This window comes from Miscanthus floridulus, chromosome 1 (assembly GCF_019320115.1).
Source record: "Miscanthus floridulus cultivar M001 chromosome 1, ASM1932011v1, whole genome shotgun sequence".
Taxonomy (NCBI): Eukaryota; Viridiplantae; Streptophyta; class Magnoliopsida; order Poales; family Poaceae; genus Miscanthus; species Miscanthus floridulus.
Window position 1 is genome coordinate 86,843,664 of NC_089580.1, and position 24,666 is coordinate 86,868,329.

The 24,666-nt window shown below is 45.7% G+C and overlaps 1 pseudogene; it reads left to right on the plus strand.

The window, feature by feature from the left end:
- The first annotated feature begins 19,039 nt into the window (after positions 1 to 19,039).
- Positions 19,040 to 23,771, plus strand: LOC136537182 (protein DETOXIFICATION 16-like; annotated as a pseudogene).
- Positions 23,772 to 24,666: the final 895 nt, after the last annotated feature.

Consider the following 24,666-nt stretch of genomic DNA (forward strand, 5'->3'; position numbering starts at 1 on the left):
TACTACTATTACTTAACTACTACTACTACTACTACTACTACTACTACTACTACTACTACTACTACTACTACTACTACTACTACTACTACTACTACTACTACTACTCCTACCACTACTACTAGTACTCCTCCTGCTCCTACTACTACTCCTTCTCTGTTTTTTTGCTTATATACTGCTGGTGTGTAGTGGCTGCTGCTGCTACTACTACTACTACTACTACTACTACTACTCCTCCTCTTACTACTCCTACTACTCCTCTTACTACTCCTATTACTCCTCCTCCCTGTACTTGCTACTCCTACTACTGCTCTTCTTTCAGTGATGCTCCTACTACTACTCCTAAGTGGCTGCTGCTCTTACTCTACTACTACCACTCTACTGCTATACTTACTCTACTCAACTACTTTCTACTTACTACTCCTAAGTGGCTACTTCTAGCTACTAACTGTTGGCTGTTGTTGCTTTTTTTTGCCAAATCTCCCAGGACTTGTTGTCCTGTCTTTTGCCATCAGTTGCTGCAGTATGTTTACTAAGCAGCTGTTGGTTTTTTTGCCAAATCTCCCCTCTCCTCTCCTCTCCTTTGTTTTGCCGATGATGAAATTATCCAAGTCCATACATTATATAGAATATGAGCTGATGATCAAGAACTTGTGAGGAACTTGGCATCATTAGCAGCCGCCCCTACATTACCTTCTCCTCTCTTCTCTGTTATGATGCCTTGATACTCCAAGTTCAAGATCAGATGATGATTGGCATGTTTCTGAGGCCTCTACCACTGCTACTACTCTTTTTTATATATTGTTGTTTATAGGACTACTTTGGTTTATAGCCCTTTTTGATTTCTTATACCTTCTCGCATACCTAAAGCACACTTTCTTGCATCTATTAGAACAAAGCGTGAAATAATGTCGTGGACACCAGACAGTGCAGCCCGATGCCCCGAGCATGATGAGCACCCAACCAATGAGGAGCAAGCACTAGAGGACCAGCTAACTTAGGAGCAGTTCGATAACGAGTTAGAAAAGGATCTAGAAGTGATGCTTACTTAGGAGCAGTGTGACGAGGAGGAAGGGGGGACCAGAAGGAAGAACAGGAGAGGCTGCTGAAGGCGAAGAAGAAGAGGATGATGATGACGATAACTCGGAAGAGGGATATGAAAGTCCCGAGGATCCTTTCCCACATGAAGCCAGAAGGAGGCCAACGGAGGAAGATTTGGACAAGGATTTTGACCCGAACGAGGAGATAGGGAAAAAGCCTTAGCTTGTAAATTTTGCTAAAGCTTTGGCTGTGTTACCTCTGCTAACACTTTGACATGTCGTATATACAGGTCCCTCCTGAAACTCGGAAAAGACGACGTCGACGTCTGCGACATCTCGCTGGACAAGATGTAGTAGAGGAAAGGAGAGCAGAGGCAACAGCCACAGAGACAGATCACGATGCCTCTGCTCCACAACCTCAAGACACAACCACGACTACCAAGCCTAAGAGGAAACGAGGGGATAGAAAAGGAAATCTATATCTAGATAAGGCATGCTATGTGATAACGGAGGTTGGTCCAGCAGGGGAGATTCTTGAGCCGAAGGAATTAAGAGGACAATTTCGTAATGCAATAGGGGCCCTAGTAAGAGATAAATTGAACCCAACAATCCCTAACTGGAAAGAGGTACCAGAGAACACAAAGAATGCACTATGGGATAGGCAGCTGAAGCTCAATTTTAGATTTCTGGTGGGTAAGCACAAATTGGTAAAAAAATGCTATCAGGATGATGGGAGAGTCATTCCAACGTTGGAGGTCGGAGCTCAACACGAAGTATATCCAAAAGGGGTTAACTCCCTTCAACGAGTTCGGCAAAATAACTGCTAGTCAATGGGAGGAGCTCGTGGCTCAGAAGACTTCACCTGAGGCATTGTAGCTCAGTGCCCGTAACACCGAGCTGGCGAAGAGGAATAAACACCACCATCATCTAGGCCCTGGTGGCTACTATGCCAAGGAAGAACAGTTTAGGAAGATGGACGAAGAGGCCATAGCTACTGGGAATATCGATGTGACAAATTTGAAGGTACGCTCAAGGAACTAGATATATGCGAGGAGTACAGAATCATCCGGCAGTAATCTTAAGTTTGATAAGCCGGAGACCCAAGAGGCGGTATCAAGGATACTAAAATATGCTGAAGACAAGGAGAAGGGCTCATTCAATCCTTCCAGAGAGAGGGACGAGCTTAGCCTTGGCTTGGAAAACAAGGAGCACACAGGCCACACTAGGGGGCTAGGGAAAAGGACGACCTGGAAGCAAGGATTCAAAGAGGACAGGCACATGCACAAGAAACATGGCCGAGACTGGGAGACTAGTCTTGAGCTCCAAGTGAAGGCTCTAGTTGCGAAGGCGTTGGAGGAGCAAGGACTGTCTATGGAGCCATGAATATTAGTGACGCCGCCGGGAGAACTGGCATTAGTTGGCAGCCCTTCAAAAGTTCCTAGCAGCCAAGGTTCCACTATAGCCACAACCCCAGTCGATAGCATACGGGAACCAATTAGTTGCACCTTGGTGTTTCTCAGCGGCCGGCAGAACACTGTGTTGGAGGTGGCAACGGGTGTGGCACATCCTCCCGGTGGCTTACACCACAATAATAAGATACCGCCGGACTACACTAGGGTCGAGGTGCATACAGTGAAGCCCGAGTTCATGCAGCGGAGGATAGACTACGCAACTCCCAAGGAGCTGGTGTTACTCGGAGATGTTATGGAGCAGTTCATCCTCTAGCACAAATGAGACATTATATTGACTGCTTCTTCGCCACCTTCCCCTCTCCCAAATTTAGAGCGAGTTGTTGAGGTCGGGAAGATATTTTCACCGTCTCATGACCCCCACATTCCTGAGATGCCACATTCTTCCCCGCCTCCTAGCGAGCATGTGCCTGATGAGATGCCACAACCTTCTCCTGCTCGTACCGAGCAAGTGCATGATGAGATGCCACAGTCTTCTCAACAAGCACAACCGATACATGAACAATGAGTGCCTCCTGAAGAAGGTGATGCACAAGAAGATGAGGACGTGCCCTGAATGGGAACTCCGAAAGAAGATTCCAATCAACATAAGGCCAGTTTATGTTCCGATCAAAGACGTCTCGTCGGTGTCCAAGTGGTATTCCCATGACCAGTTCAAGCCTGAGAACCAAGTTAAAAAAGTCCCATCACGGAGTTCTGAGGAGGCCATCACTAGTAAACTCTACCAAATTGCAAAGCACTATCTAAATGTTGATGCCATCGAATGGTCAAAGGATTTCCTGAAAACATATGAAAGAGGCAAGCCCTTCCTACCAAACCGGGACATCCAGCGCCTACCACTTGGAATGAGAAGGTTCCATGATTGGTACTTGCGTGTTCTCCCAACGAGCATAGATATCATACAAGCATGCTTCTCCACCGGCACATTTGGAAGCCCAGTCGGGAAAATTATCTTTGACTTCAATGACATGCACACATGCTTTCATCTGGGAGAAATGGAGATGAATCTAATTCGCACATGGTGCTTGTAAGCCCTTGTCCTCCCGATATGATATGAATGTAATATTTGAATTTTGTTGTAACTAATCCACGCTGTGATTTATAGAATACAAGTGCACATTGTCAAACAAATGCCAAGTGTGAAAGCCGGATATGTAGACCCTTAAGCTATAGCCCAAACAAATTTTAATTACCCTAAATGGTGGACACTGGATGCCAAAGAGCTAGCTGCTGCAAAGACTCTTCGGGAGAAAGAGCGCATCCATACGGCGAAACTAAGGGGAGAGTCCCTTAAGGTTGCGGCATACATTGCCATGGCTTTCAAAAATCTCCAACAACACTCTACTATATGGCTACCATATAACTTGAAGTAAGTTCAACTCTATACTTAAAGCTTTGTTTCGATATATTTTATTCAATGCAAAAGAGCTTATCTAGTTCTATGATTAAATCCATGCAGCAACCACTAGATTTGTATAGCCGTCGATGTCGGGAGAAGCATGACATGGGTCTTTGATTCATTAGATAGGGACACGGTGACATACAAAGACTTCATATCGATTCTCAAGACGTATACATATCGACAATCCTCATTAGCTTATATGTTTGTATACATACTTGTAACGTTCACTTTTGGATACTAACAAGTTGTATTTGCTAAAATAATTCGAACAGGATATTAGGTTCTATGTCACTAATCATCATGGAAGGCATGATCCAGCAAGGAAGGAAAAGCTGGCTATAAAAACACTATGTGCGGTAAGTGTAACTTACTTCTTTAGTATTACGTTACATGGCTGTCAAAAGCATTACTTAACATTTTCATATGCAAAACACACAGTGCCCCAAGCAGAGGTCTGGGAGTGTACATTGTGGATACTATATATGTTCTATGATGAGTAACACCGATGCCTATAGAAGACAACCCCTTAAGGGTAAGTTTGAACCTCTTCACCCGTAGTATAAAAACTTCATACATGGTATCAAATACTAAACCAAAACTTGTTCTCTTGTAGTGAAGAGAAGAGAAAGGAATGAAAAGAGACCCATACAAGTATGACCAACTCTTAGAGCTCGTCAGCGACCTTTGCAACTTTATATTGGACCATATTGTACAAGTCAGAGGCGCCTACCATGACCGAGAGTCTGAGTTAGGGTACAAATCCTCAGTACCAACACCTTCGTAAGACTGAAAGGCTAGCTCTAGTACGTTGATAAGAATGTGTATGGAATTTGTATATTTAATGATGGGTTGTATATATTCTTATGAATTGGACTTGTAATTATAGTTTATAGAATACTCTTGTGCTTGTAGTCGCGGTCGTGGGGCATTCGGCAACACGAACGCGGTTCGGAACGTTGGTCGCGGGGAGTTCGGCAACGTGAAATGCGGTTCGGAACGTTGGTCGCGGGGCGTTCGGCAACGCGAACGCGGTTCGGAACATTGGTCGCGGGACATTCGGCAACGCGATTTTGAATTGTAAAATTGAACGTACTGTAGGGGCGGTTCTAGATTGAACCGCCCCTACAAACTACCTGTTTATAGGGACGGCTGGACCTGGGAACCGCCCCTACAAATGCATGATTTGTACAGACGATTCGGTAGGGCGGCTTGAAACCAAACCACCTCTATAAATGGTTACGAGCCGCCCCTAAAAATCAATTCTGTAGTAGTGTAAGAATGATAAGAAGAGGGAACGAGTGGATAGGAATAAGTGGCTGAGGCATTTTTCTTTTTTAGAAATGAAGAAGCGTGGATTGTTGGGTTGATGTCGAAGCCCAGCAAAGGAGCGTCCGAGCGGACGGATGCCAGTTTCATACCGATAAAAAAAAATAATCAAATGGGGGCAGAGGGGGCAGGAAGAGGTTTGCACCGACCGCACCCTTTTCATTTTGCATTTAACTTGCATAACACGCATCGTGTGTATACCTGCCCGACAGGGGCAGCCTGCCCCTGTGATCCCTCGGTTCATCATTGGAATCGTCAGCAACTATCAACTGAAGCAACCTAATAAGTTTTGCCGATAGACGAGTTCATGCTGCTTCATACTACGGAGTAGTCCTAGATGCACGACAACGTAACGTGCATGTCCTTACCGAACACTGGTTAAATGATTTGATCAAAGACATAAGGATTATTTCCGCAAAAAAAAAAAGAATAAGGATTACATGCCGCGACGTAATGCTTGTACCATCAGCTCAAGATTATATTCCTGATTAGCTCGAACTCCTAGAGATAGATAGGATATCCATCTTGTTTTATACTTTGCACGTTCAGTTTATTACACTTCTCGTATAAATTCTCTGAGGAACACCATTTATTGCTTCATCTTTTATCGTGTTTTTTTACGGGTCTTTACCATGCTTTTAGTGGACTATAAAACTTTATATTCGCGGACAATTTTAAGGGTTACACTTAGGTACTCTCTCCGTCCTAAAATGAATATAATTCTCACTTTCAATATATCAGACAATTTTAAATTTAATCAAATCTATATAAAAAATACAAATATTTATGATACCAAATAAATACTTATTAGATTAATTATGAAATCTATTTTTTTAATAAACCTATTTAAAGAAATACATGCTAACACTATTTTTTATATGTTTGGTTAAAGTTAATAAAATCCTACTAGTTCTGAACTTAGATTTGGATTTTTTTTAGAAGGATGGCGTATATTCTTGATAGAGCTAGTAATCTGGTAGAGCTTTATTGATGAACTGGAGGTAATTGCAATGGCTAAATCTAGAGATAATCAGCAGCGGTAGAGCAGGTTCACCCTCCCTGGGAGGCTCCGAACGTGATGCTCTATTTCTGCCTAACTTCCCTAATCAGCCGGCCCTTTGTTATATCTCCTAATGGCTGGCTGGACACTAACAAACTCACTAACAAACTAGCTCCCAAATCCTAACTTATAGGAAAAGATAACTATGGCCTAAAACTAGCCACTAGAGCTGGCGCCTTCTTCCTGCTGTATTGCTTCCCAATGAAAGCGTCTACAACACTTCCACCCTCCTTTCGAAACAGCTCGTCCTCGAGCTGGAATTTGGGATAGGTGGCCTTGAATTCTTCCAGCAGCTCCCAGGTTGAATCAGCTGGACTTCGATCGAGCCATTGCACCAAACAACTTCCCACACACCATGGTTGAGGCGAGCGCAGGCAATGTGACTGAGCTCAGGAACAGCATGGCCATGGACAACTGTATGTAGTGGAACAATGTCTGCAGGAGTGTTGCCATGGAACTTCTTCAGGAACACCACGTGGAACACATTGTGGATGCGTGCCTTAGCAGGGAGCTGGAGGCGGTAGGCCACCGAGCCAATGCGCTCGAGCACCTGGAAGGGGCCAAAGTAGCGGGGCGCAAGCTTGGCATTCTGGCTGGGACCTGATAGCTGTCGCAGCGCGCTGGTGAAGGCGGAGCCACACCCAGTCGCCCACACTGAAGACACATCCCGGTGTGCCGAGTCATGGCTCTGCTTCATGATACTCTGGGCTTGGAGGAGCCGTTCCCGGACAGCAACCAGGAACTCATCCCTGGCCGTCAGCTGCTTGTCCAGTGCAGCCACCTTTGAGAGACCTGGCTGATACGAAGCCAGGGTGGGCGGTGGGTCGACCATACACCACTTCAAACGGAGTTGCCCTCAATGCTGTCTGGAAGGATGAATTATAGCAGAACTCTGCCCAGGACAGCCACCGCAGCCAGCTCCGGACGATCACCGGCGAGGGCAGCGAAGGTAGAGCCGAGAGAATACGGTTGGTGACCTCTGACTGACCATCAGTTTGGGTGTGGAAGGCAGAGCTGAGGCGCAGCGTGACGCCAGATAGGAGAAAGAGCTTGGTCCAGAAGGCGCTGGTAAAGACCGGGTCCCTATCGCTGACGATGGAGCATGGCAGCCCGTGGAGCCGCATAATCTGGTCGAAGAACGCCTAGGCAACAGGTGGCGTGTAGGGGTGGCCAGGGCGATGAAATGTGCATACTTGGAGAAGCGATCAACCACCGTGAGAACCACCGATTTGCCTCCGACCTTGGGAAAGCCTTCAACAAAATCCATGGCGATGTTAGCCCAGATGGTGTGGGGGACGTCCAGCGGCTATAGCAGGCCGGCTGGATGGAGATGCTCCGTCTTGTACGCTGACAGACGGGGCAGCCCTACCATGGAAGTCGTGGACAAGACGGCGGCGTGCGGGCTGTAGAAGGAGGCGCGCAGGCGGTGCAGCGTCTTCTGTACGCCTTCATGGCCGCGCCGTGAGCTGTGCCAGGATTTGGGGCCACAGAGCCGACGTGTCAGGGACGAAGATGCGGCCACGATGACGAAGCCATCGACGGACGTCCAGTTCGCCCCAGCAAGGCCCTGGTCAATTTCCTGGCGCTTGGCGATGATATCCGGCAGTGTCTCGGCCTCCGCTCGGAACTCGTGGAACAGATCGAAGTCCGGCCGGGAGAGTGCGCAGGTTGTCAGTGCCGCGGTGTCCTCATCACGGCGTGACAGGGCATCAGCAGCCCGTTTTGGCGGCCGGGCTTGTACTCCACCTTGAAATCATAGCCAAATAGCTTGCTGACCCATGTGTGCTGCGGGATGGTGGAGAGGCGCTGGTCCAAGAGGAACTTGAGGGCGAAGTGGTCGGTGCGGATCGTGAATGGTCGTGCCCAAACATACGGCCGCCAGTGCCGCACGGCCTTCACCAATCCGATGAGCTCACGCTCGTAGGCAGCCAACTTGGCATGCTGTGGCGCCACGGCGTGGCTGAAGAACGTGATCGGTCCTGCGCTCTGGTGGAGGACAGCGAAACCAGAGCCCGAGGCGTCGCAGTCGATGACGAAGGGCGCCGTGAAGTCAGGAAGCTGCACACCGGACCGGAGGTCAGTGCTGACTTGAGCATGTCGAAGGCGGCGGCGGCGGCGTCACTCCAGCGGAAAGCATCCCGCTTCAAGAGGGCCGTGAGGGGGCGATGACGCCGTAGTTGTGGATGAAACGGCGGTAGTAGCCCGTGAGGCCGAGGAAGCCACGCAGCGCGGAGGGTTCGTGGCATGGGCCAGCTCTGCACCGCTTCAATCTTGGCCGGGTCCATGGCCACCCCTGCCTCGGAGATGAAGTGGCCCAGGTACTCCACCCGACGCTCCGCAAATGAGCACTTGGAGCGCTTCAGGAACAGGCTGTGGGCGCGCAGTGTGGAGAGGACAGCACGGATGTGTTGCAGGTGTGCAGCGAATGACGTGCTGTAGATGAGAATATCATCAAAGAACACGAGCACAAAGTGGCGAAGGAAGGGGCGGAGAACCTCGTTCATAAGGGACTGGAACGTCGCCTGGGGCATTGGTCAAGCCGAAGGCCATTACCAAGAACTCAAAATGCCCATGATGAGTTTGGAACGCCGTCTTGTGGATGTCATCGCGTGCATGCAGACTTGGTGATATCGCTGCGAAGATCGAGCTTGGTGAAGTAGGTGGCACCGCGGAGTTCGTCAAGAAGCTCATCGACGACGGGAATGGGGAAGACGTCGCGCACTGTTTTTGCATTGAGTGCGCGATAGTGATGCAGAACCTCCATGAGTTGTCCTTCTTGCGCACGAGGAGGACGGGCAACGAGAACGCCGAGGTGCTTGGGCGGATGATGCCCTGCTGGAGCATGTCGGCGCACTGCCTCTCCAGCTCATCTTTGAGCAGCTGGGGGTAGCGGTAGGGCCGTACTGCGATCGGGGCCGTGCCTGGTAGGAGATGAATCCGATGATCGCAGGCACGAACTGGAGGCAGTGGACGGCGTGTCGAAGATATCACCGAACTCAGCCAGGAGCAGTTGGAGGAGGTCCAGGCGCTCGGCGGCGTGGAGAGCAGGGCCCCTGGGGGCTGTGACGCCAGTCCAGCGAATGCGGTGATCCCGGCGCCAGAACCATGGTCTGGCGGGCGAGGTCCCAGAGGATGGGGCCCAGGGACCGGAGCCAGTGGCAGCCCAACACGAGCTCGTAGTCGGGGAGGGGCAAGAAAGAGGTCGTGTGGAACTCCTCGGTGCCAATGGTGACGGGGACGGCGGCGCACACCCCGGCAGATGGGACGCGTTCCCCGTTGGCAACGCCCACGGTGAGGCAGGGCGGGCGCGGGCTGGAGGCCGAGGCGACGTGCAGTATCCGGCGATGAAGGAGTGAGTGGATCCCGAGTCCACCAGAGCCCGGATGGATGTGCCTGCGACGGATGTGGCCAGGTGCATGGTGTCCGCCGTCTTGATGCCGGTGAGGGCGTGGATGGAGATCTCGACGTCGTCGGTAGGGGAAGACTCCTCCACGCAGCGTCCTCAACTGGTGTATCATCATCGAGCTCCATAGGTACAGGCCCTTCTTCATGCAGGCATGGTCCTTCGTGAATTTTTCCGGACAGTTGAAGCAGAGGCCCTCTGCTCTGCGTTGGGCCATCTCTTGCGTGTCAGCCGCTTGAAGCACGGGCCTACTGGAGGTGGGCCTTTGGTTGGAGCTAGCGGCGTCGGCGGCACAGTTTTGGCCGTGGGAGGAGGCGTGTGCGGTGCGGAAGTCGCGGGCAGGGCGCGCGGCCGAATCGGCGGGTTGGTGCGGGTGGGGACGTGGCTCGTAGAGGAGTCCTCGTCCTCGTCCAACTCAGGCGCCGTTCGAAAGCCCGCGCGAGGGCCATGGCGTCATCGAGCGTGGTCGGATGTTGGAGCTCGACGTCCGTCTGTAGCGGATTGCGGAGGCCGCCGGTGAAGATGTCGATTTGGTCCTGCTCCTGAAGCGGCCTGCAGCGCGCGAGCATGGGCAAGAACTGCGCCTTGTACTCCTCGACCGTCCCTGTGTGGCGGAGCTTCATGAGGGCGCCGAGCGGGTTGCTATGCGCGCCGGCGTCCCGAACGCCCGCTGCATCTTGTCGACGAAATCCGGCCACGTTGGAGCGCCGTGGTTCTGCTCCAGGCATAGTACCAGTCCTGGGCAGCTCCTTCCATGTAGAAGGAGGCGAGCCACACGCGCTCGTCATCCGCCGTGCGATCGGCGCGAAAAACTGCTCCACCTTGTGAAGCCATGTGACCGGATCGGTGCTGCCGTCGTAGCGCGGAAACCGGAGCTTGTGCTTCCCGTGCTCGCGTGGGGGTGGTGGGGGAGGGGCGCCATGCTCCGTGTCCTTGCCACTGTGGGAGCCGCCGGAGGAGTGGTGGTCCGATTGCAGTCGGTTGACGGCCACGTTGAGACGGCTCTGGTCGCCCTTGATCGTCGTCACCTCGTTCTTGATGGAGGAGAGATCGGCGAGGATGGCATCCAGAGTGGTCTTGAGTTCGTCACCCATGACAGGCGAGAGGATCGAGAGGTCTCTGATACCAGATGATAGAGCTAGTAATCTGGGTAGAGCTTTATTGATGAACTGGAGGTAATTGCAATGGCTAAATCTAGAGATAATCAGCAGCGGTAGAGCAGGTTGCCCTCCCTGGGAGGCTCCGAACGTGATGCTCTATTTTGCCTAACTTCCCTAATCAGCCGGCCCTTTGTTATATCTCCCAATGGCCGGCTGGACACAACAAACTCACTAACAAACTGGCTCCCAGATCCTAACTTATAGGAAAAGATAACTATGGCCTAAAACTAGCCACTAGAGGCTGCCTTCTTCCTGCTGTATTGCTTCCCAATGAAACGTCTACAACAATTCTTTATTTTTTGTAGGTTGTGCGATGTGAAAGAACATGAACAAGATGGCGATCGAAAAGCACTCTCTCTAATCCAGATGTGTGGTGATTCAAGCGACTATCAAATTTCTGCACATGTAGACAGACACAGATTTGCTAAAAGGACAGAGACAACATGAAGCAGACAGTTCATTACTTGATTCAGTGGCTGAGTTATCAAGGACTAAAGGAGTCGGTGAACCAGCCTTGCTCTAACATCAGGATCATGTAGCTTCTTTTGTACTCCAGCAGTCATGTGCTCCAGTGATGTGAGTGGCTAGCAGACCTGGGGTGGTGTCTCCGCTGTTCCAAATAGGTAGCTGGAGTCCCTAGTATGACTTTTAATAAGCTTTCTCGTAAGAAAAGTTAAACGAATTTTGGTTCGCACCTTTAGTGTCGGTTGTGTTGAGGTTCAGAACTAATCTGAATATTAGTCCCGGGTATAAATTTTATAGGCACCAAATGTCCTTTTACCCCGGTTGGTAACACCAACTAGGACTAAAAGTCACCCTTTAGTCTCGGTTGGTGTTACCAACCCAGACTAAAAGTCCTCCAACCTTTAGTCCCGGTTTGTAACATCAACTGGGACTAAGGTCCTGTTCGCTTCTCTTATAATCCATCTTTTTAGCTTGTTTTTTCAGCCGGAACAGTGTTTTTCTCTTATAACAAATCAGCCAGAACAGTGTTTTCGACTTGTTTTTTCAGCGAAGCGAACGGGGCCTAAAGGGTGACCTTATAGTCTTGATTGGTGTCACCAACCCAGACTAAAGGTCTCCCACCCGGGACTAAAGATCCTCCATAGGTGAATTCAAAAGTAGAGCGCCTAGGATTTTGTCAAATGTGGTGTGCAGTTGAGTTGGTGAGAAAGCTACGTGTGAGGCGGTTCAAATGTCATGCACCGCAAGAGCGGTCTCCTAGGATTTAAACTATTTTTTTAGTTACGAGGATGGGCTTTAGTTCCGGTTGTGTGACCTGGGACTAAGGGTCTCGGATCCATAGTCCCAGTTTCTAACCGGGACTAAAGCATGTTCTCAACCGGGATTTAATGTGGCAGAACCGCCTAATCTAATGTCTCCCAGGAGTACTCGTCTTTCATTAGACACTAAGTACCCAAGGGAGGACAACAAATTATGCAGTTCCGTCGAGCACACCCCAAGGAAGAACAAAAAAATCTATATGTTTCCATCAAGATCACAAATGAGAGAATAAAGCTTACAACATTATTAACCATTTCTTACATTACTTTTAATACAACATCACAGTATAATATTTATGGATTATAACAGCGGAATATACTCATGTTATCAGAATTATGAACAATTTAATTTAACGACGGAAATATAAAGATATGATCAGAGTTACAGCGGAAATAAATATCTATTTATGACATGATGAAACATTGATATATAAACATTGACAACAGATTATAAAACTTCTATTATAAAAATATTTAGTAAGAGTTATAAATAAAAACTACAATCGCAGCGTAAAGGAATCATCTCTGAGCCCACCAGGAAGGACCCCCATACAAGAGTCAGCTCTAGCATCCGCCTATCACCTGCAACAGGGGGAAAAAACCCTGAGTACTCAATTGTACTCAGCAAGACTTACCCGACAGGAGGGAAAAAAAAAGACTCTAAGAATATACAAGACTATCTAGCTTGTGGGTTTATTGCATCTGCAGGAAGCATTACTAAGCGTGCGTCCTTATATTAATTTTTATTAGCAGTCAACATTAGTTTATTTACTAACCATTCTATGTAAGCACCTGTGCTACTTTCAAGCAGGTGATAAGCAATCAAAATCATTTTACCATCTTTCATCTTTCAGTTTTTACTACGTTGCTAGACTATAGATAAGTCGTACCGGATCGCTGGCGATTCGAGAATCAATGTGCCCAGCTGGATACCCTTAAACACACGCCCCGCTTGTACCCTAGGCACAAGCAAGACCAACCCACCATCCTCCTGTCACGGGGTCCAGGTCTCCGTCTAAATTTGGACTCTAAGCCCCCGCTCCTGAGTCCTGGACTTAGTGCGGTGCTTAGACCTCCACCATCTCCGCTCCAATCAGTCGGTACAGAAAGAGTCAGAACTCATGATAAGAGAGCAATGAGTCTTCCCACGCCCATACACAAGTATGTGTTCAGGATAATAAGTCTGTGACTGCCTAGAACCCAATGCAACGGCCAGTACTTAACCGACACAGGTGGAACAAAAGCAATCCGAGCCTTGCTCGAATGCCAAACCAAGTTTAGATCCAAAGTACCATTCCGCCCGGTCTCCAATTAATATTCATATATATTCCAGGTGATAATAATATAGTAACAACAATAATATATTTCCTATTTCTCGCGAGTTATAGGCAATCACTCGATTCTACCGGAGTCCTGTAGCATAGCAATCTACACGATCCTGTCATACTAGTAAAACTCATAGGATAAAGATATATATATATATGCAAGTGGGTTTCATTCAACTCCTTAAAACTTAATGCACAAACACAATATAAAGCAGAAAAGTAGGGATTATGCACCGGGGCTTGCCTGGGTAAAATATAACAAAAGTTAGTATTCATCTTTGTGTCCTAATCCCTAGCACTATCTTTTCCGCTACTCTATTTGATACCATCGATCCACCGTTGTTCCTATTATGATATGTATTGATGCAATTGCAGAGATGGCGCAATCAATCAAAAGGCAACAACAATTCGTAAAATACGAGTGCATAAACCAAGCTAACAAGCTAACTCCTATGACTAATATATTAGCTAAGTATTGACCTCACTAAACATGAATCATTTCATCAGCAAGTACTAATTCTTACCAAATCAAGTCTCTTTTTGATTTATTAATGATTTAATATACTCAAAACTAGGGCACAATAGCTACTCTAGTAAACTAATTATTATTGGGCTACAAAAATTACAGAGAACTCCTGATAACACTTCTAACCTACTGTGAAATTTTTAGAGCTAACACTATCACCAATTTACCACGGAAATTCCTACAAGTTTATGTCTTAACAATATCAAGCATGTTAAAATAATTAGAGCAACCATAAAAACACACAAAACCTACGCGAACAAAATACACTATCGGATAGATCATGATTTTAGAAACTTAACAAAATTGATTTGGTATTTTTGTGAATTTTCTACATTTTATTATCCATTTCCAAGCATTCAGCCGCTTACTGAAATTACAAGACTTACTGAAATTAACAAGACACCAAAAAGGAAAAAGGCTCCTTGCCCCCGAAGCGGCCTAGATCGGCCTGGTCCAACGGGCAAGGCAGCCCAGGCGAGGTGGGGCGCGTGCGTGGCCATAGGCCATGGCCCACGGCGCAGCAAGCGCGGCCCAATGCTGCGCGGGCGTGAGCGGCCTAACGGGCAGGGGCGGCCCAGCAAGCCGGCCCACGCACGGCCTGCCCAAACCAACCTGACGGTTTTGCAAAAAGGCCCTGCATTTACCTTAAACTAACTCAAGGTAAACAACACTATGTGCTACTATTCATATGAGTCACTTTTCACACCTAGCCCCCCGAAAAATCTTTTATTTACACTTTTACGTCCTGACCTCCTCCAGAACAGAGCACGTAGTGGGGAACCGTCATCGGTGGCCGATTCGGCATGGGAAGGCACGGTGGTGGCGGAGGACCGCGGGGTGCGCGGGATTGGCCCGCATCCATAGGTGCCAACAGCACGGGATGAGGTGGCCCACAACTGCGGGGCGACGTGCGGCATGGCGACCAAGCACCCCCATGCTCGACCGCAACCGCTCAACGATGATGACGCGGCCACGGTGGGGCGCTGCAGCAGAGATGGAGCGGCGCGGGAGGTGCGCGGGTCACGACCGGGTTCGGCTTTGCCGCGGCGCGGACTAAGGCGGGGCACGGCAAGGCAGCCACACGCGGCCGTGGCAGGGGAGGCGGCGTGCAGAACCCGGCCGGGAAGGAGGGCCGGCCACGGTGGGGCATGACGGCCAGGCCACGGACGACGGCGGGAGAGGTGGCAAGGTCAGTAGCGGCCATGTGGCGCGCATCTACGGCTGGCCGGTAGCCAGGTGGTGTGCCCATCCATCCCCGGCAGCCCCACGGGGGCACAACAGCCTGCAGTGCTAGGGTGCGCGACACGAGGAGGAAGAGGAGGGCGCCGGTGCTACAGTGGAGGAGCAGCGCTGTGGGGCTATGGTCCAGCGCGGCCATGGGGGCTCGCGCGCGCTCGGCGGACACGCGAAGGGCCGGGCGACGCGGGCCGGCCACAACGGGTGCTCGGCTCGCAGAGGTAGACAGAGACAAGAAGAGCAGAGAGAGGTAGCAGTAGCTCGGGTAGGTGGAGGAGCGAGCGCGGGGCAAGGTAGTTGAGGTGAGCTGCTGAGATCGCTCGCTATAGGCGCCGGTTCACGAACAGAGCACCAACGACATGTCCTCAACGTGTTCTAGCAAAGTTGGGTCAATTTTTGCATGAGCATCGTAACTCCAACGTAACCACGACCTGCACCACGTCCTAGTGTACACCTAACTGCAACCGATCATGCGAAACATAGATGTAATGCTTAACCATTTTTTGTTGGAAATTAAATGCCAAAATGACATTGTCTACTATCATTTCATACTTAAAAGAATTCAAGGTTTCAGTTAGAACTAATGTTCCTAACCACTTTTGGTTTAATTTTTAAACGGTCTAAACTTCACCAAACTTCTCCAACAACCATTTCACGGCGTAGCACACACTTTATACCAAACAATAGAACCAAAACATCAGACGTTATTTAACTATTTTGCATTTTAAAAATTATCAAAAAGTATACTTTCAACACAACTTTAAATTTTTGCGATTCAACGAAAATGACTAATTTTAATTTTGATTTGATTTTTGAGCTATCAAAAATACCATGGAGCAACCTCACTTTACCAAATCAGCGGTTGCATTTTCGTCTACTAAACTTGCACTTCAAATTTTATTTAAGTACCAATTACAAGTTATATTTTATTTTTGTTTATAAAAAATATTTTTTATGCTTAATCAAATAAACAAGCCATTCGCTATTTAATTGCTATCAGGTTTTTAAGCACTTTTTCGTACTTTTCCAGAACAAGCCTAAATAACTTTTGTCCACAAGATTATTTAAAAGTTGTTAAGCACCGAGACAAGTTGACTAGCGACACTTATTTGTTAGTTTTATTCACGAAAGCGAGTCCACGAGATTCGTTTATAATTCCATGTGTGCTTTAAACTTTTAAACCCGAAAACTTATTTTGCTAATTTCTCTTAAGCATTAACCTAGGTGCTAAGCAAACTCGTAACACAAAGGTGTTACATTTAAGACCACCTGTGTACTAGTGGTTATTCTCCTTTCAAAAAAAATCCGTCTTAACCTTGTGCACACAACATATTAAGTACGAAAAACGAGTGTACTGCATAGAAAAGTTTACCTCTTCTTTTTTTTGACAGCTGCTTTTTTTTTTTGACAAAACTGACAACCTCTATCGTTAATTAATATAGGTAGGTTATGTATGAGGAAAAAAACATTCCATCAAACTGCGTTAAACTGTGCCACCTGCATTCCTTGCTGCCACCGTAGACCGGCATATAAACAAAGTAAATAAATAGAGTGCATCAATGAGATAATTGCATGGCCGAGTTCGTGTGCCTTTAAACTGGTTTGATCTGTTTTTTTTTATCTAAAACAATATTTTTCTCTTACAAATTCTCCAAACCATCCAAATTCTTCCACAACCATACCAGCCGAACTCCCCCGAATACCGATCGGTAAGTTACTAGGCCCCTTCAGCTCTTTCCCAACAATCCTCCGGTTAAAATCATAGACAGGTGCAATTTTTATATGGACGATGGATAAGCTTTTTTTTAGAAAATGAAATCTATTAATATCCCAGCTTCTACATCGACCAATGCATATAGCTGTTCCTCATTACAAACATGAGCAATGCGGCCCATGGAAGGTCAAATACAAAGTTTTGAGCCAAAGAGAATAAAAATAACATTTCCAAATCCACATCTACAAAGCCATTCTATTGCTAAATCTCTAACCATATCTTACAAATACCTCTATCGTGATTGTCTCAATATTCCTGCATCCCATCTTCATGGTCTGGTGATCCTTCTCCTTCTGCAGTATGGACCAGGACCAGGACCAGCTACATAGCCCTTTCTCTCATTCGGAATTTGGGATCTGGACTTGCAGTCCAAGGTTTCATAAGTTATGTAACCATCCTGATGGATTGTTTTCAAGATAGATAAGCGCGCTTCTCTGCGCTGGTTTTAGCCTCGCACATGCTCTTACTGTTGTTTCGGTTAAAGAATTAGGTTGGAAAAACTTAACAAATGGTGACTCCTCCGGTCCATTCCCACTGCATAGAGGTCTTGTTTAGTTCCAAAAAGTTTTTCCAAAAAGTGTTACAGTAGCCATCATTCGAATCTTGCAATATGTGCATAGAGCATTAAATGTAGACAAAAAAAAAAACTAATTGCACAGTTTGGTTGGAAATCGCGAGACGAACATTTTGAGCCTAATGAGTCCAATTGAACACTAATTGCCAAATAAAAACGAAAGTGCTATAGTAGCCAAATTCCCAAATTTCACCCAACTAAACAAGGCCAGAGACCTCAGACGTAGTACACACGTTACCCGCCAGCTCTCGGAGGATTAACTCTTAGGGCAGCTAGCGTATGATCTAAGGGCCTGTTTGAACGCAGGAATTTCACATGAATCACACAGGAATTTCACAGGAATCAGTTCAATTTCACAGGAAAAATGCAGGAATGGAGAAAAAATCCACATTCCAAACATGCCCTAAAGAGGTGCAAAGAAGAGAGAGTAAAGTAGAAGAGATGCAATACATTGGACCAAGCAAGGGTGCTAAGTTAGCATTTGTAAGAACATGTAGTTTATTTGAGCAGCCGCTACATAGAATAAAAAATAAACACCACAAGTTCACTTGGCTGCTAGCTATTGGCATGCATGCTACTTCTCCATCCTAAAAAAAAAAGAAAGACGCATATGGTTTTGTGCAAGCCAAATTTTCTTAAGTTTGACTATTTTTTAGAAAATATTAACAATTTTTGTATCTCTAAATATTTTATTATGAAAACATATTTAGTTATTAATCTAACGATACTTATTATGCACATAATTATTAATAGTCTCTTGTACATATTTAGTTAAAGTTAAAATATGTAAATTTTTAGGAAGTGAGAATAGCACTGTTTGTAGGATGAAGGAGTAGCTAATAGAAAATAATATTTTATTTCAATGAATCCCATTACAAATTTTAGTCATGTAAAATATTTATACATTAAAGCTCTAGCTGTAAGCACAACGCAGGGATCCGTAACCACACGCAGCAGATACGCTGGGAGGCCAGCGATCCTCCCACGGTTACAGATTTTAATATATGTGTCACACTTTAATTACCAGGCTTTAACATAACTGTAGGGTATTATATCTACCTCATAATGCTTTCTTAGATCCTGGGTTTATAATTAATGATTATGATGCACAATATTTACCTTATATAAATACGTATTCATGAGACCTATATTTGTTTAAAGTTGGAACAAGCCCAATTAAAGCCAACCAATATGTGCCTATAATCACAGGACAAATATCTGGACGAAACAAAACGCAACTGACCGTAAGATTTCGATCATATATGGTCTGGAAATCGTACGTGTGGTTGAAACCAGTGGAAACACTCTATTTCTTAAATCCTTCTTATCGATTCTTTTGAGCTGTCTCACCAGTACAGCACTCTCGGTTGTTGGCAGGCTCTGAGTGAACCGAATAACAGGTAGCTAGACAGCCCTATGTTACCGCGTCACATGCACTGCTGAATGCTTGCAAACGCCGCATTCAACCACTCCCGATCGATAAGTAGCTGGGGAATAGCAGTACACACAACACAACGATGCATCCGTCACCCGGCCTGACCCTGCAAGAAATCTACAGTAAGACTCAGCTCGCCAGTGATCGATCGAGTGGCATGGATGGGCCAATTCCAAGCGTGGAGGCCGAGCCACTGCTCGTGCCACGCCGCTCCACCGATGATAGTGGCTCGGCGGCGGCAACCGAGTCGAAGAGACAGCTGCGTCTCGCCGGCCCACTGGTCCTGAGCTTCATCCTGCGGAACGCCGTTCAGATGGTGTCCGTCATGTTCGTGGGCCACCTCGGGAAGCTCCCTCTCGCCGGCGCCTCCCTGGCCGCGTCGCTCGCCAACGTCACCGGCTTCAGCCTGGTGGCCGGCATGGCCGGCGCCCTGGACACGCTGTGCGGGCAGGCGTTCGGGGCGCGGCGGTACGCGCTGCTGGGCGTGTACAAGCAGCGCGCCATGCTGGTGCTCGCGCTCGCCAGCCTCCCCGTCGTGCTGGCGTGGGCGTTCGTCCAGCAGCTCCTCCTCGCCATCGGCCAGGACCCGGACATCGCCGCGGAGGCCGGCGCGTACGCGCGGTGGCTGATCCCGTCCCTCGCCGCGTTCGTGCCTCTCACCTGCCACATGAGGTTCCTGCAGACGCAGAGCGTCGTGGTGCCCGTCATGGCCAGCTCGGGCGTCACGGCGCTCGCCCATGTGCTGCTGTGCTACACGCTGGTGTACAAGGTGGGCATGGGGAGCAAGGGCGCCGCGCTCAGCGCCGCCGTCTCCTACGTCAACTTGACCGTGCTTGCTCTTTACGTCAGGCTGTCCAGCGCTTGCAAGGCAACATGGACAGGGTTCTCCACTGAGGCCTTCTCTTTCTCTGGCCTGCGGGACTACGCAAAGCTCGCCGGCCCCTCGGCGATGATGGTTTGGTAATTATATAAGGCAAATTAAATTACGCTAGCTCTTTACTATTATTTCTATGCATATATTTCTAAATTCAAACTTGTTATCTTTAACGAACACTTAGCCTAATTATATATATATATGATATATATATACTATATATATATATATATATATATATATATATATATTATATATATATATATATATAAATGTGTATTACAAAAGTAGTTACATATATTTGTATTTAGAAATACTTTCTACTGATCAAACTTTTGTTCCTACAAATTATATATTATAAGAAAAATTATAGGTAGACCTCGCCAAGGTAAATCACGTCTCATATTCGGCGACGGAGAGAGTACCAGCTAATCTGACCATGCATTTAATTTGACTGAGTTGGTACTTTCATTTAATTCTTCAGCTTGGAGTGGTGGTCGTTTGAACTGCTCGTTCTGCTCTCTGGGTTTTTTGCCAAACCCTAACTCGAGACTTCCGTCTTGTCAATATGGTAACGATTGAACCGAGATATTACTTTTGACATGATATTAATTGCTTACTGGACACATTATATTGCTAATGAATTGAGAATTTGTAGCGTCAACACCGCTATTCTGCTGTACATGGTACCGCTTGGCCTCGGCACATCTGCAGGTGTTCGATCTGTTTGCATCGTCCTCTCTACTGTATTTGCCCCGGTCGTTTGGCTTATAGGCCGTACTTTTTCAGCCAATGATCATGTATTTTTCGCTCACAACAAATCAACCAACGGTACTTTCAGCCATGTGCTTATCAGCCAAACGAACAGGACAATTACTCTTTAATTTGCTAGTTCCTGATTTGCTAATTGTACGTTTTCTCCTCGTGTCTACTAGTATACGCGTCTCCAATGAAACTCGGTGCAGGGCAGCCTGAAGCAGCAAGGCTAGCAGCTCGAGTTGTTGGTGTGTATGACCTTCTCCGGAGGGCTGGGTGTTGGCGACCATCATGATTCTACTGCGCAACGTCTGGGGGATACGCATACAGCAGCGACAAGGATGTGGTGACATACATCGCCAGAATGCTTCCCATCCTTGCTGTTTCCTTCTTCGTCGATGGCTTAATGGTTCTCTTTCAGGTCAGAGAACGAATTCAATGATTTGGCACTGTTTAGATCGCGGTTAGGAATCAGTATTTGGCACTGTAGCACTTTCGTTTGTATTTGACAATTATTGTCTAATCATGGCCTAACTAGGCTTAAAAGATTCGTCTCGTAATTTACAATCAAACTGTGTAATTAGTTATTTTTTTATCTACATTTAATACTTCATGTATGTGTCCAAAGATTTGATGTGATGGAGAGAGAGTGAAAAAACTTGGAATCTAAAACAAGGCCATGGTTGATATGTCTCTGAGACATGGTCTAATAATTAATACTGTACTTCCTATGTCACAAATTAAAGAGAAATATTATCATCTTTTCTGAAAGAAGAAAAATATTATCATTTAGCAGGACACAATTTGGCCGTCATAAATGAAAGCCACAAACATCGATGACTACTGCATCATCCAGCTAAAACCAGTGTTTTCCTTAACTTTAAAACGGGAAAACAATCGATCACCTACCATTTAGCCACTATCCAAGCTAAACAACCATTTAAAAGGGCTAAACAACCAATTAAACAGGATAACTAGATGATTAAATAGAAAACATCGTGTCACTATATAGTGTTTACACCGTGTTTAAAAAGGCTAAACTACCATTTAGACGGACATTAGTTGAAAACATGCAAGTTATTATGTGTAGAATGTTGTTCAGGGAAAAACCATAGAGAAGGTCAAAGGTACGCACCGAAATAGAAGTCAATGACTACTACATCACTTACTTTCTTATATTTTGCGGTTATTAGCTCTTGCTAAATCTTATATGAGACATAAATATGAGATTAAAGTTCTTCTAGGACTAGTTAAGATTCCTTATCTTTACATGCTTGTTCTCTCTATTTATTTTCCAACGTACTTTCAATATTGATACTTTTTTTATCTCATCTAGAAACAACAGATTTACCAATTGATCAGTCCTTTGAATTGTACATCTCTATTCCTTAAATATTTTAGTTGAAATATTAGCTTAACTTATATCGATTCTTGTTGTAGTGATTGTGTCATTATGACATGAATCGATATTTTGGCTTTTAAGTTTGGATCCTATTAGTTGTTGTAATTTTCGTTATCCATATTTTAAGTTGAAACTATAGTACTATTTTACTTCTTATTTGAAAGACTTATTTTGTATTTACTAGATATTAAATTTTAGGCCTTAGATGCACTCTTACCTACTACAGTAAAACAAATAGTTGTTTCGGTGCTCATGTCTTCATATTTCTCTTAGAGCTGGTGAATTCATTATTTTTAGCTTTACTGACTTTGACTACTCAGCGGGCTATATCAAGGAACCAGTCTTTTGGAGCCATGGCAAAAAAAAAGCCCTTAGGGGGCGTTTGGATTCCTTTAATTTAGAGGAATTGAAATCTATTTAATGAATTAGCCTATTTGACTTGAAATTTGAGATTCCACAACTTTTCAAAGTTCACATATAAGCCTATATCAAATTTATAGGGTGGAAGATGAAAATTGATTCTATAGATCACCATGCTATGTTTCTACTCTCAAACTTACAAGAGCTCTTCAACCCACTTCCCTACGTATAAGCATCTGTTGCGTGGCTAACAATAGTATATAATATATTTCATATATAACTACATTAGCTTAATTAATATGTGCCTAAATTATAATTGTCTTTGAATTAATTCAACTCCAAGGATACAAACGGGACCTTAGTGATCATTTTATATTACTGTTATGATAAAAAATGGATAACTTTCTTAGAAAGCAAGATAGATTAAGTGTCTATTATAGATGATCAAAGCCTACATAATTTGAGTCGAGATATCTTTGAGTTGTGTGAGAGTCTATGGTTTAATTTTTTAACGTGTCTTTTAAGAATTAACGTGAAGGCATAGTAACAGTAAGATTATTAATTTGAAACTTTCGAGACATATATTTTTTGATAAAGGGGGAGACATATATAATTTGATGAATTTTTTGGTAACTTTCCAGGGGTAATCATAGGTTGTGGCAAACAGAAAATTGGTGCTCGCGTTAACCTCGGCGCCTTTTACCTGGTTGGCATTCCAACAGGGGTGTTGCTTGCGTTTGTGTTCCATCTAAATGGAATGGTACAATGTCTCTAGTACCTTTCTCCTCTGCGCTACCAATTGTTGTGTAACAGTCGCTTATTTGCGCTACCGGTCTGAATTATTGCGCTGTTTCTTCACAGGGTCTTTGGCTCGGCATTGTTAGTGGAAGCATCAGCAGACTAGCGTTGCTCCTGTGGATTACACGGCACATAGATTGGGAGAACGAAGTAAGTAAAAATTCAGCTGCAAGGCTTTTCCTATGTATTACTTTGCAGCTTACTGATGTGTTCTCATGGTCCCATAGGCTATCAAGGCCAGGGAAAGGGCCCTCGGTTCATCAGTGCAAACATAGTGATGAGACCTTTGTGGCATTATGTGTCGTTTGTTATGGCAATGCTCAACCACCCAATTCCAGCTCCTAAAAAGATGCGTTGCTTTGTTGTCATGTTACCCATGTGCGGTGCTAAAATTATTCCGGCAAGTGTCATGGTAGTAACTTCTATTCACAAACAGAGAAAGATGTGGGCCTATTTGTATGTCTTATAATCAGTATTTTTTAGCTTATTTTTTAGATAAAATAATATTTTTTTTATAATAAATCAGTCCGAACGGTGCTTCGGTTTATTTTTAAAACGAACGGAGCCCACAAACCAGCTCCCAGCCACACGCCCTAGCTCCTCTCAACTCACCAAGCCCCTTGCAGGTGTTTTCAATGCCACTAAATGCAGCGCGTCATGACGAAGAGGAGGTTGCATTCATTGCCTTGCAAGAGCTACTAGCATGCAGCAGCATATCACCAATCACCAACTTTTTTATTTGCTCTCTGGCTGTTCCTCCCTCCTCCTCCTACCTCTTGCTCTGGACTGGAGTAATAATGTTCTGACAGTCACTATTTTAGGGACCGCCGTTTGTTTGAAAGTGTACTAGCTTCACCAAGGCCTTAGGTCTAGTTTAGATTCAGGGTGCTTTGTTGGATAGGTTTGCTATTTTGGTAGTAAAGCTGTGGTCACAGCCTGTAGGCAACAGTAAATTTGTGAATTTTGTAGTCAGTTGACAGGTGAGCAGCCTAGGAGCGTAAAATTATGGTACCATCATATACCATCAATCAATTTCAAAATAGGGGTACTTCAAATTTGGGGATCTAGTTCACAAGATGATATATTATTGTTAGTGTCCGTGAGTTCTTGAACTGTTAAGTACTTGAACAGACACAAATACTAAAACCATAATATCATAGTAATTGGTTTTATATAATTCTATTACAATAATGGGTAAAGATACATCAGCATTTCATTTTTTTCGTCAACATAAATAACACTGGGTTTGTCAACATTCCAAGCTTCCAGCATGTTGCTGCTTTCCATCATCCCTTTTTTCACACAATAGTAATCTAAACTACCGATGTACAAGCATTGTAACAGTAATCAGTAGCAAACAGGTACCGCGAGTATTATTCAAGCAATAATCAGAAGGGGACAGCTACCACCATCTAGTAATGAAAATTCAGTGGCATACAAATATTTCAGAGCACAGCTTCTATGCC